The following is a 12,159-nucleotide window of genomic DNA, read 5'->3' on the forward strand; positions in this document are numbered from 1 at the left end:
TCCATCATGAAAAGTACTTAGAAAAGCAAGATCTCTCAAAGAAAAATAAGCCATAAAAATCTGCTTAGCTTGCTGAAAAATGAATACATAACTCAAAATAACTCATTACCTGAGCAGCTTGCTGGTTAAAAAAATATTCAAAGGTCGAAAGTAATTTAAACAATAATAAAAACAACAAATCAACAGCATAAACATCAATGCTTTTTGATCAAAGACAATGACTTTTGTCATCTTTACATACATTTTTCTGAGGACAGACCTAGAAAAAGAGTTTACTGTGCCTCTGGAATTATGTTTCTAAAATTGCAACACATTCTCTGAAAACTGTGTGGTACAATAGATTATCAAGGGAATTATGGATATATTTTCCTAGAAGTCTTTAACAAGGAAGATGTCCAGTGGCTATTAAGGGTGCTATGACAGGTCTGCTGACCTTCATAACCCTGGCAGCTAGTGTGGAGGGAATGATGACCTACTCTCAATGTTGTCAGTCATTTGACTGTTCCCAGTGCCAGTAAGCAAAATGACTATACCTGCAGAAGAAAGTTAGGTTTTCCAAAGTCACTAATAGTTTCAAAAAGAAAGAAAAAAGCTTTCATTCTATTTTTTTCCATTGTCAGTTTTGTCTGACATAGAATTTCACACAAAATCTTTAAAATACGCAAAAATGTACAAATAGGCAGACAAAATTAGCTTCTGAAAATACAATAAACTGATATAAACTATCTTCCCTCCAGGGAGTGGCTTGCTTATTCTCTGAAATCAGAAACAGACTTTACATACTAGAAGTCTTATAGAGTTTAGAAATTGTAAAAAACCTTAGAATTTTGTAGGTGAGGAATAAGTCCTGCAAGGTCAAGATCTAAGACCAAATAGCTAATAAATAACCGAATACAGAATCCACACTGTCTGATATCTGATACAATGTTCTTTTCAAAATAACACACAGCCTCTCCTTCACTTATAAATCTTAGTTTAAAAAGTTACCAAATATCAAAAGAAACATGCAACTAGTAAACAACTTACAGAAAAGCATTCCTTATATACTTCAAATTTATACTCACAAATAATCAACTAAGACTAGTATGCAGCAATTAATCTTTACCTTTTTTTTTAACTATTTTTAAAAAGTGTATAGCTATTGATAGAAATATAAGGAAAGTATTTTGATTTCCAATATAAATCTATTAAAAAATGCTTATATTCAGGTACCATGCTAGGAGCTGAGAATATAAGAATGAACACAACATTCAAACATCTATGCATAACACCCCCTTTATAAAATTGCCCTACATTTCTGCAGTACTTGATAAGACACCATTGTATCTTTCTAACTCCTGGTGAGTTAGGAAAGAGTTATGATCACAGCACAATGATTCTATCCTATACAGCTTTTTTTCATGTCACAGTGCTGACTTCTTTGTTTTTTACTAAATATATTCTACACACACAAAGTAGCAGTCTGGGATTGGAATTTCATCTCAAGTATTTAGACATGAGCTGGCTAATAATAATAATAACCGCTTCATTTAGAGAAATATTAAGTTTGAGGAAAAAGTTAGCTCCAAGCCAGATGGGCGTGGTGGTGCATGCCTATAATCCCAGAGGCTGGGAGGCTGAGGCAGGAGGATCACAAGTTCAAAGCCAGGCTCAGCAATTTAGCAAGGCCCTAAGCAACTCAGTGAAACCTTGTCTCTAAATAGAATACAAAATAGGTCTGGGATGTGGCTCAATGGTTGAATGCTCAAAGGTTCTATCCTTGGTCAAAAAAAAAAAAAAAAAAAGATAGCTCTAAGCCACCACTTTATTACAAACTCTTCATTGGAGTATTTTAACTTTAAACTGCCTAAACTATATAGGTGGGGAGGGGAAGAAAAACACTTAAAAATTCCTTAATTAGGATCAACTGTTTCACATAATACAGGTTTAAATGTGAATAAGAAATATAGCTATAAGACATTTTTTTAGTTGATGGACCTTAATTTAATTAATTTATTTATATGTGGTACAGAGAATCAAATCCAGTGCCTCACACATGCTAGGCAAGTGCTCTACCACAGAGCTACAGCCCCAGCCCCGAATGACCATTTTGATTGATGGAAGCCTCCAGTCTTCAAGTTGGAACCTTATACTTCACTGTATGTTGTCTATTTCTCTTTTACATCCTAATACTTCAGTATTTCCTACCCATGGTTTTAAATTTTTATTTCAATATTTTTCCAAAAAGGTGTTAATAAAATTCACTTTTCACATAAATTTAAAGGGAAACTCAGGCAAGTAATTTTAATTTATAGAGAAATAATATTGATAACAAGGAACATCAGCAAGGCAAAAATACATTCTACATGAAATTGCTCTCAATATTACCAAATAAATAAAGGCTAAAAATCACTATATAAAACTAAGAATAGCTTGAAAGTAGAAAAAAATTTCAGCAACTTTGCTGATATCTTTCAACTGCTAATCTGACAATGGGAACCCTTTTGGTGTCTATCTTCTGGAACTGGCTCTAATCAGAAGACCATTTTTTCCTATATTTCCTTATTGCTTGGAAATGACTTAATAATGGTATCCAAATTTTAAGGCTTGGTAAACAGAGATTTCACCAGTCTCTGGGTTTTTTTTTTTTTTTTTAATGAATCACTTTAATCTGTGTCCTTCTTTTGAATGATCAAGTATGATTTTACTTATCTTTGGAGGTGGTATAAGGTCATCAATTTAGATTCTCCTCTCCCCCATTATATACATATATCAACGGCTTAGTACTTGCTATTCTGTCATGTTCAAATTTCCAGGTTTAATTACTTCCTAAGCAAGATGACCAACACCAGGGTGTCTGGCAATAGAATAGGGTTCTAAGAAAATGAAACCAAAAGTCAAGTGGTTTTTGCTCCCTAGTCACACCTGCAGTGTTAGCAGTTAGCAAGGTGAAAAACAGAACTTATTACATAAACTATCTTCTTTTATCCCAGTTAAATACTATTTAAGATATTTCACATCTCCTAAAGGGAAAAGAAATGAACACTTACTAAGTACCTGATCCAGGTCAAGAACTAACTTGATCTTATTTAATTCATCAATGACAACATTATTGAGTAGCAATTACCCCCATTATACAGATTAGGAAATCCTGCCAGTAAGTTTAAGGACCAGATTTTGAACTAAGACATACCAGATTTCAAAGCTAATATTGTTAGTACTCAGAATTTTAAGGCTAGATCTTTGAGAACCAAGTGGAACATTTTAGTATAATCCCTTTATGTTACAAATGAGGATAAAGCCTGAAAAGGATGAGATTTGCCAAAGACACAATGTTTGTGGTGAAATGGGGATCTGAATTTAAATGTCCCAATTTCCTGTGCAGTACTGTGTCTAATAACACTTCTTGTGTTTGGCTGTGTGCATTTGTGCCTGGGATAGAGCGTCATTCTTGATATAATTTATAACATCTCAAATGTCTTCAAATGAAATTCATGTGTGTGGCAATTTGAAGCTATACATTTTAGTGACTAAAAATATTAAATGTATTTGGTAAGAATAAATATTTAATTGATGCTTATGAATTATCACATATTATAGAGAGAAATCTTGTCTCCAAAATATTTATTTATTTAACCAAAAGCCTATAATGTACTGACATGATTGGCTATAAAAATACAGCCACATATAAGATAGAAAGGAGTCCCTGTCATGGAATTTACAGCTTAGTGAAGGATACAGACAAATAAATGGGCAATTACAATGCAGTGAGGTCAATGATATGACAGTGAGAGTATAAGATGCCATGGGAACAGGAAGCAGGGACACTTAACCCTGGATTTTTCAGAGTAGATGTGAAAGATGAGTAGAAGTCAGATAGTTAAGGAAGGAGAATTGAATGCACAAATATTTCAGAAAATTTGTACATGACAAACATGTACATGACAAACATTTGTACACGACAACATGCAAAGGCCAGGGGCGCCATGGGAGGAGCAAGGTAAAAGGAAACTAGAGAGAGAAGCAAGAACCAAATCATATAAAGGTCCTTGAATATCAGGGCTTTACAATCTATTAGAATTACCAGAACTTTAAAACAAACAAAACAGATGTCTGGACTTCTTTTCAGACCAATTAAATCAGAATTTCTAGGGATGACCTGGTTCTAGTATTTTTTTTTTTAAAGTTCCCAAGATGATTCTAATGTATAGCTAGGATTGGAAAGCACTCTTAAACTATAAAGGGAATTACATATGCATATTTATTACTTCAAAACAGAAAAGGTGATCTTAAGTAATTATACCTCTCTGGGTCCTAGTTTCTCCAGTTCTAAAAATGAGCTGACTAGAGGTAGTATACCAGAATGAAAGGAGTAAGAAAACATTACTTTTGTCAATGATTCTGTCACCTGCTAATTGTCCGACCTCAGATTAGAATATCATGTCCTAGGGATAGTAATACCCGTCTATGGGATTGTTATATAGCTCAAGAGAAAAAACTCTTTTACAGTATTTGACAATTGTTCTAATAAAACATAAGCCACAATATCCAAAGACTTATGATTCTAAAATAGAATAAATTTTAAGATCATAAATTTTAAGATTTCACTGGAGATGAAATCTTTTATGAAGCTTAAGAAACGCATTTCATTTGAAGAGTTGTCCCTACTTTGGAATTTATAGAAAAATAAAATGGAGAACTGATCCTTTTAATGCTACTCTAGTTGCTAAAAAGATCAAGTGGGACTAAGTTAGCTCTCTTCAAATAAACAGATCAACAAAGCAAATGCCCTTTACATGATAATCTCAATTGTTTAAAAATATTTAGTAAAGGGCACAATAAGGAATAAGCTGCAAAGTAAACTTTTCAAGCAAAAAAAAAGTTATTATGCTCTACTTTATATCACATAAGTTTTTTATTTCTAAATGTAGGTGTTTTTTATTTTATTATTATTTTTTTAAAGGAATACTGATTTGGGATGGAGAGGAGTTTATCCTGACAGGAAGGAAGCTCTGCCTCCAGGACTGTTCCATGCATAGAGCCAGGCAGAGTCACTGTTCTTCTATTACATATATTTAGCTCCATGAGAATATACACTCTCATAGAGTATATTTTCAGTTTACATACACTATTTGTATTTAACCTCACTTCTTTAATGTTATATCCAATTAGCCTAATTAAAAAGAACTTTAGATAAATAAAATCACTGTTGTGCATTTATATATGTTTCATTTTAAATTCTTTAATTACTACTGGTAGGACTGCCTTTCAATTCATACTTAATCGATTATAAAATATTAATATTCATTATTTTCTTATTTCCATCATGTTGTTATTTCTATTTTGTCATGCTACCATTCTTTCAATCACCAATTTTGTAATTTTAATGGAAAAACATTCTGTTTTGAAAACTGCACAAGTAACTTGGGTAAAGTTATTTATTTCCCCCCAAACACTGTCCCAAACCATAAGTTAAACAAAACAAAACAAAACAAAACAAAAAAACAAACACTGAACACACATTTGTGCATTAGGAGACACACACACACACACACACACACACACACACACACGGCTCTCGAGATAATTCTGACTGATGATACTGAAGAAAAGTTAATCTGATAATTATAATTTTCCAGAACATGTGATGTTTAGATGGTGATCTATGCTACCAACCAGAATTCAATGCTTCAGTTAAAATTTTTTAAAATTTACATATACAGTCATGCTAAGAAAATCTTACACTGTAGTTCTTTGAGGGTCCATTAGTAAAAACACAAAGTGTTTTGATTAACGAAACTAATTTAGCAACATAGTATCTTAAGTATTTTCCAGGACCTTCCTTAGAATACGCAGTCTGACATATAAACGAATTCTGTACAGTGCAAAGTAAACAAATACCCAGAGAATATAGTTTTTAAGCACGAAAACATACGATCAACACTGTCGAAAGTGGTTCAGAAATCGCAGTAAAAAAAATCACCCGATTACCTGAAATTTACCTACCCAAGTTTTCTAGGGTTCCCCCCCCCCCCGGGCCTCCACAAACTATGATACAAAACATCGTCCCACAAATCCATGCCCTGCATGTGCACAAAGGCGCAGTGGTGGAATGAGGAAGCTTCATGAAGATGAAATCACAACTCCAATTCATTAAAGAACATGCAGACTTGTTCTACAAAGCCCCCTTGTGTTGTGCTCCCCTTACCCTTTATATAACTATGTAAACAGTTCCCTAATTACTGACATCTAAGAAAATAGCTTTCGATTCCGATTCCCAAGTCTAGTAACATGGTTGGCCACCACCACCACTATTCCTCTAGCATCCTAAAATAAATCCCTCAAGCTGCGGTCAAAACACACTGGCTGAACGTCTGCTGTTTACATAGCCCAATCCTGGGCGCTACCCTATCTTTCTGAGCCACTTAGGAGCTAAGAAACAGGCATCACATAAAAGACTTAGTAAAGACACAAGTCACATGAGACAATGTCTCAGGTCTATGAATGAAAGATCTAAACGTTTGACTGGTTAAAAGGAAAAAACAACCTCGAAAGGAAGGGTGGGAGGGGAACTGTGAGGTGGGGGGGAGAGGTTTTCCTTCCATACACCTACCGGGCGATTTAAACCCAGTAAGAGAGAATGCAGGGTCGCCGGGCTGGGCGGCCAGAGTACTCGGGCGTGACAGCCCCTCTGAAGAGCTCAGAGTTCCCTCACGCCGCGGTGCTCGCGGCAGCCCTGCCACCCGCGGGCCGGGTGGGCGTGCGGGGCACTCGAGACCCAGCCACTGTGGCCGGGGCGGCGGCCCTGGGTGCACTTCCTCTGCCTCCAGCCGCCCCATCCCCAAAAATGGGAGAGGAAGGAAACGAGGAGCGAGGCGGCGGCCGGAGGGAGAAAGAAGAGGCAGCGGTGAGCCCTAGCCTCTGCAGCTGGGAGAGGCCAGGGGCAGGCAAGGCGTACGAGGCAGAGGGAGCGGCGATCGCAGGCGAACTCTGCCGCGGGCCAACGCTGGCAGACGACCGGCCGTAGCCCCCGCCCAACACAGCGGGCGCGCCCAGGAGTCCCCGGCACCCACCCGGTCCCCATCCCCACCGCGCCACTCCCGGCCAGTCCGCGCTATACTCACGCTCGGGGCTCCTCCAGGTTCCGCGGCTCTAACCGCATCGGGTCCCAGCCCCGCAGGCGGCGGCGACGGCGGCGGCGGCGGCGGCAGCGGCGCCGAGGGAGAGGAGAGCGGGCGGCACGGCCCCCGCCTCCCGGCCCCTCTCCCCCGCCGCTCCGGAGCTGCCCGGCCGGGCCCGAGCCCTGCCTCGCCGGCGGCCCCAGCCCCAGCCCCAGCGGCCGCGGTAGCAGCAGCCCGAGACCTCAGCGGCGGCACCGGAACTGCCGCTTTCTCCTTCTTGCTCGCTGTTCTCGCTAGCCCCCGCCACACGCCCCCGCCCCCGTCTCCTTTCTCTGTCGCCCCTGTTTTTTTTTCCTTTTGTTTCCAGAATAAACTTTATTGGTTTCTTTTTCCGCTCACATCGTGTAAACAAACAACGAACTCTTCCCCACCCCCTCGACTCCCCCCCTCGGGCAGAGGAGGGTTAGAGCTAAGGAGGGGCCGAGCCTGCAATGCCCCGGAAGTAGATGTGCAACAGAACGGAAGTGAAATTGAGATGAGGAGGCGGGGGAAGTGGGCAAAGCAGCCAACAGCGTGCTACTGCGCCTGCGCTATGCTTTTCCGCCCGGAGTGGGGGTGTCAGAGGGGCTGGGTTTTTTGGCGTGTATCTCTTGGTCTTCTGCAGTAGTGAGGGTGTTGTGTCATCCTAGGACAGCGTATGTGTCATATATTTGTTTCTACAAGCGACGGGCAGGCTATGGTAGAGGTATAGAAAGGATTATTGGGAGCGAGTGCGTTTATTCACTTTTATGTCCATAGAGGAAAGATTAGTTGGGGGAAAACGAAGAGAGCGCGGTGACTAACCTCCGCTGTCAGTGGCTAACCAAAAGTGACTGTCGATTCTGTAAAGAAGGCTTATTACAGAGTTGCTGCGCGTCCTTCTGCCAACATTAGTTTAGGTTGTAGCCCATCCCGAAGGTAGAACGCACTGCCACAGGCCTCTGCAATCCTTTGACTCGCTTTGGGAAGACCTTTTACTGTGCCCCCGCTCTTTTTTTCTCCTAATTTGAGTTAATTTTTAGGATTCTCGCCTTGACTATTCAGAAAAATTTTTGTTTGTTTGTTTGTTTTCCACATACAGTCAACAAGCTTCAGAAAAGCTATGTTGGCTATAGACTAGATTCCGGGTGTTTGGTGTCTCGGTGTTACGTACCATAGCATTCTTTTTGTGTGAGAGTACAGTAATGGAATCTTTTGAGGTTACTGCTAAGGCTCCTGTTCTCTGAGTTTTCTCCCTCTAGTGGTCTTTTATTGTATTGAAAAGGGGTAGGAGCGGTGATCAGAAGTCTGAGATAAAAGTTCTCCCGCGTCTCGTCCCCCTTGAATTTTTAAGGCCATAGGATTTGGCAGTGTCCCGCTCTAGAGATGTTACAGTCTACTCAGCATCCGAAGCAAAAACGACCAATACCAGTCTTCTTGAACACGACATGTCTGTAACCCAATCTTATATGAGACCCAATCCTCTGTGTGGTCATAGTTTCACTTGAGTATATTTCTGTATTTCCTGTTTTTTCTTTCTTGCTAAGCACTGGTTTTCATCTCACACTCTAGGGTTTTATGTTTCTCGATATTTTTCTTGACCTAGTGTTTTCAGTAGTTTCAGAACATTGCGTTATTCAGGAGCAGAGAATTAAAAACAACACTGAATTGATAGTCAAGGTAAATCTTAGGATCTTAAGGTAGTGTTTTCAAGCACAAAGTTCTAGGAGATACTAACAGCTAGTGCTTGGTGGGGAAAATTCGCGCCAAAGAAATTTTTCTAAAATTTATTTTTAATAAGTAAGATAATGCTAATTATATAATTTTTGCTATAAAATCATGTCTTAAAAGCAGAAAGTGCCGTATCTGGTACTTGAACGTATGACTTTTTTTTTTTTTTTTTTATCATATTGTGATGTAGTCATCTTTGTTTCTGTAAATGCACTCTTATGTATTCACACCATGACAAAATTGCCTAAAGATTTCTTGGAATGCATACCTGTTGTGAAGCAATGACTGACAGATTATATATATGTTATTTACTGTCGTTTTGCAATTGAAATGATTGGATGATATGTTAGGGGAGCAGGTAAAGAAAATTCAAGAAAGAAATGCCCACGAAGAGGAAAAATTTACACACCTGTATATGGATTCCAGTGAGCCTTCCCCACATACCCATGCAAGACCAGTGCCTTCCTCCAGACTAGGAGTAAACACGGGATAGAATGCATCCTCTTAAAAAGTACATGAAAGTATTTACTGGTGTGGGAATAGCATTTATTACTTAATTCACAGTCTATGCCTTTAGCTTCTTTAGTGATTGTTGATCTTACATGTTTCATCATATTTTAAGAAATGTTTGCAATTTTTTCCTCTTTTTCTTTTTTTGTGGTGCTGAGGACAAAACTCAAGGCCTTGTGTGTGCTAGGCAAGCACTCTACCATTGAGCCACATTCTCTATCCTTCTTTTGAAATCTACTTTGTCTCATGTTAAATAGCCACTCCAGCTTTCTTTTGATTTGTTTGCATTTTATATCTTCTCCTATCTTTTTTTGTGTATTTAAAGTGGATTATCTGTAGGTAGCATATATTGTCTTTTTTAAAAGAACCTCCAATCTCTGCCTTTTAATTGCTGTATTTAGATGATTTGCATTTACTGTAATTATTGGTATAGGATTTAGGCTTACTATTTGTGATTTGATTTCTATTTGTCCCCTATGTTTTTGTTTTAATGTTCCTACTTTTCTGCCTTCTTTTGAAATAGCTGAACATTTTTAAACACTTTATATATTGTCTTTTGGAGAGATAGACATATTTCTCCTCCTCTTCTTTCTCCTTCTCCTTAGTAGTTGCTTCATGGGTTCTACTGTACATAAATGTTCAAAGTCTACTTGTGTTAATATTATACAAATAAAATGTCAAAAGAATGCTTGCAACCATATATGCTTTCCATTTCTCTTACCACTCCTTTACTATACTCTTTCTATTATAATTTCTCTTTAATCTAAAGAACTTTAGCATTGACAAATTTTATTAGTTTTCATTTTTCTAAGAACATTTAAATTTTACTGTAATTCCTGAGATAGTTTAACTGATTATAGAAGACTGGGTAACAAGGATTGTTTGTTGCTGTTTTTTTGGTTTTTTTTTCTATCTCAGTACTTTAACACTTTTCCCTCATCATCTTCAGGACCTGTCTGTGGTCATTCAAATAGGATGCAATTCGTTTTTTTTTTTTTTTTCTATATTAATTCAAGATTTAGTTTTTTTGGTTTTCAGTGGTTTGGTTATATTTCTAGTTGTTATTTTCTATGATTTATTCTGTTTGGGTTTGTTGAGTTTCTGAGCTTATAAATTTATGTAATTCAACGAATTTGGAAAGTTTTTAGCAATTATTTTTTCAAATATTTTTTTCTTCCCCAATTTTCTTCAGGAATCTAATGACAAAGTATTAGATGGTTTGATATTGTCCTACATGGCTCTAAAGCACTGTTAATTTTTTTTCAACTTTCTCCTCTTTATTGTTCCTCATATCTGTCTCTACTGGATATTTTGTGTTAATCTATCTTCTAAGTCACTTCTGACTCTTGATATCTGTTTTGCTACTGAACCCACCAAGTTATCTTTAAAATATTATTTTTCAATTCTTCATTTTTAAGTTAGATTTTTAACTAGGGTTTTTTTGTTTGTTTGTTTTGTTTTGTTGATGATGATGTTGGGTGTTTTGTTCTTTGTGTGTGTGTGTATGTGTGTGTGTGTGTGTGTGCTCGCGCGCGCGCGTGCTAGGAATATGTATTTTCCATTCATTTGAGGTTTGTTAGACTTTACCTTAGAGACCACAGTTAGTAGCTGTTACAATCTTTCTTTTTCTGAAAATGTCAACAATTGGGGCATCTCAGTATTGGCGTGTGTTGATTGTGTGGGTTTTGTTGTTGTTGTTGTTGTTGTTGTTGTTTTAGAATTGAGCACATTTTCCTGTTCTTTTAATGTGTCAAGTTACTTTGGATTATAAAATTTGAATGTAATGTTGATTTCATTCTGGGTCCTCTTGAGGTCTGGATAATGCTAAAGTTTTGTTTGTTTTAGTAGGCAATCAACATGATTGAGTGAATCTTGTGATCTCAGTTCAGTTTTCAATGCCTTTTCTATTCTGCTTTGGGCCTGCCCTGTGCATGTGTTACTTAGAGGGTAGTCTGACACTAGAGCTGTAGTTTACATTTTAGTTCAAGTCTCAAAATCTTTGCTATATTTCTTCTGATCTGTTCAACATTTACAAACTCTGGGTGAGCTCCAGACTTGTGAAGGTTTCCATACAGAATTAGGGGATTCCCCCTCTACAGATCTTTCCTCTGGAAGTTCCCCATACCTTAGAGGCCTTTTTTCCTGGTTCTATTTTTCCAGAAAGATGTGTTTCCATTGTAGTTTTTGCCCCTACCCGCCATGCTGCTACTCTGCTGCACAGTTCTGGGAGTAGGGCCTTTCCTGGGAGAAAAAACCATGAGATTAAAAAAATAAAATATAGAGAAAATTGGAACTACTGGTTGTACCTCCAAAGTTTTGATACCTTCTGTGAACCCTTCATTTATGTTTAATTTTCAGAGTCCTCACATAATTGCTGTTTTATTTATCCAGAGCTGTAGAGGAAGAATTAGGCTATTATACCATGTAGGAGGTGAATTATTTTAAAAATAGTTTATTTGTAATTTTTTAGTATGTGTCATACCACTAGATGTAGGAGAGCAATGTTGTTTTTCTATCACTTAGGTGCCAGATGTATAACAGGGGCTCAATATTTGTTGAATGAATGAATGAATGAAGTATTACATCAACTTTGCATTCTAGCATCAAATTCAGTGGGAAAAACATGTTGATATATGTATTAATTGTTAAAAATGGAACAGATCTATAATACAGATGGAGTGTGTGGCACCAGAAGTCACCTGTAGTCATGTGTTGAAAATAAAATCTGCATTTCCCAGCCATTAAGTGTCGAGTTCCCAGCGACTTAAACACTCAAACCTGCCTACCCAGGAACACCACT

General features: G+C 37.8%; 1 protein-coding gene across 2 annotated transcripts in view; it reads right to left on the minus strand.

Annotated features, from left to right (window-relative positions):
• Pik3ca (phosphatidylinositol-4,5-bisphosphate 3-kinase catalytic subunit alpha) overlaps positions 1–7,260 on the minus strand; it is a 78,195-nt gene extending 70,935 nt beyond the window's left edge. For both annotated transcript variants that reach the window (XM_076867203.2, XM_076867202.2), the window contains exon 1: positions 7,104–7,260. The gene's annotated coding sequence lies outside the window, so the exon portion shown is untranslated. The remainder of the gene's footprint in view (positions 1–7,103) is intronic.
• Between the last annotated feature and the right edge of the window lie 4,899 nt (positions 7,261–12,159).

The sequence above is a fragment of the Callospermophilus lateralis genome, chromosome 10 (genome assembly GCF_048772815.1).
Source record: "Callospermophilus lateralis isolate mCalLat2 chromosome 10, mCalLat2.hap1, whole genome shotgun sequence".
Taxonomy (NCBI): Eukaryota; Metazoa; Chordata; class Mammalia; order Rodentia; family Sciuridae; genus Callospermophilus; species Callospermophilus lateralis.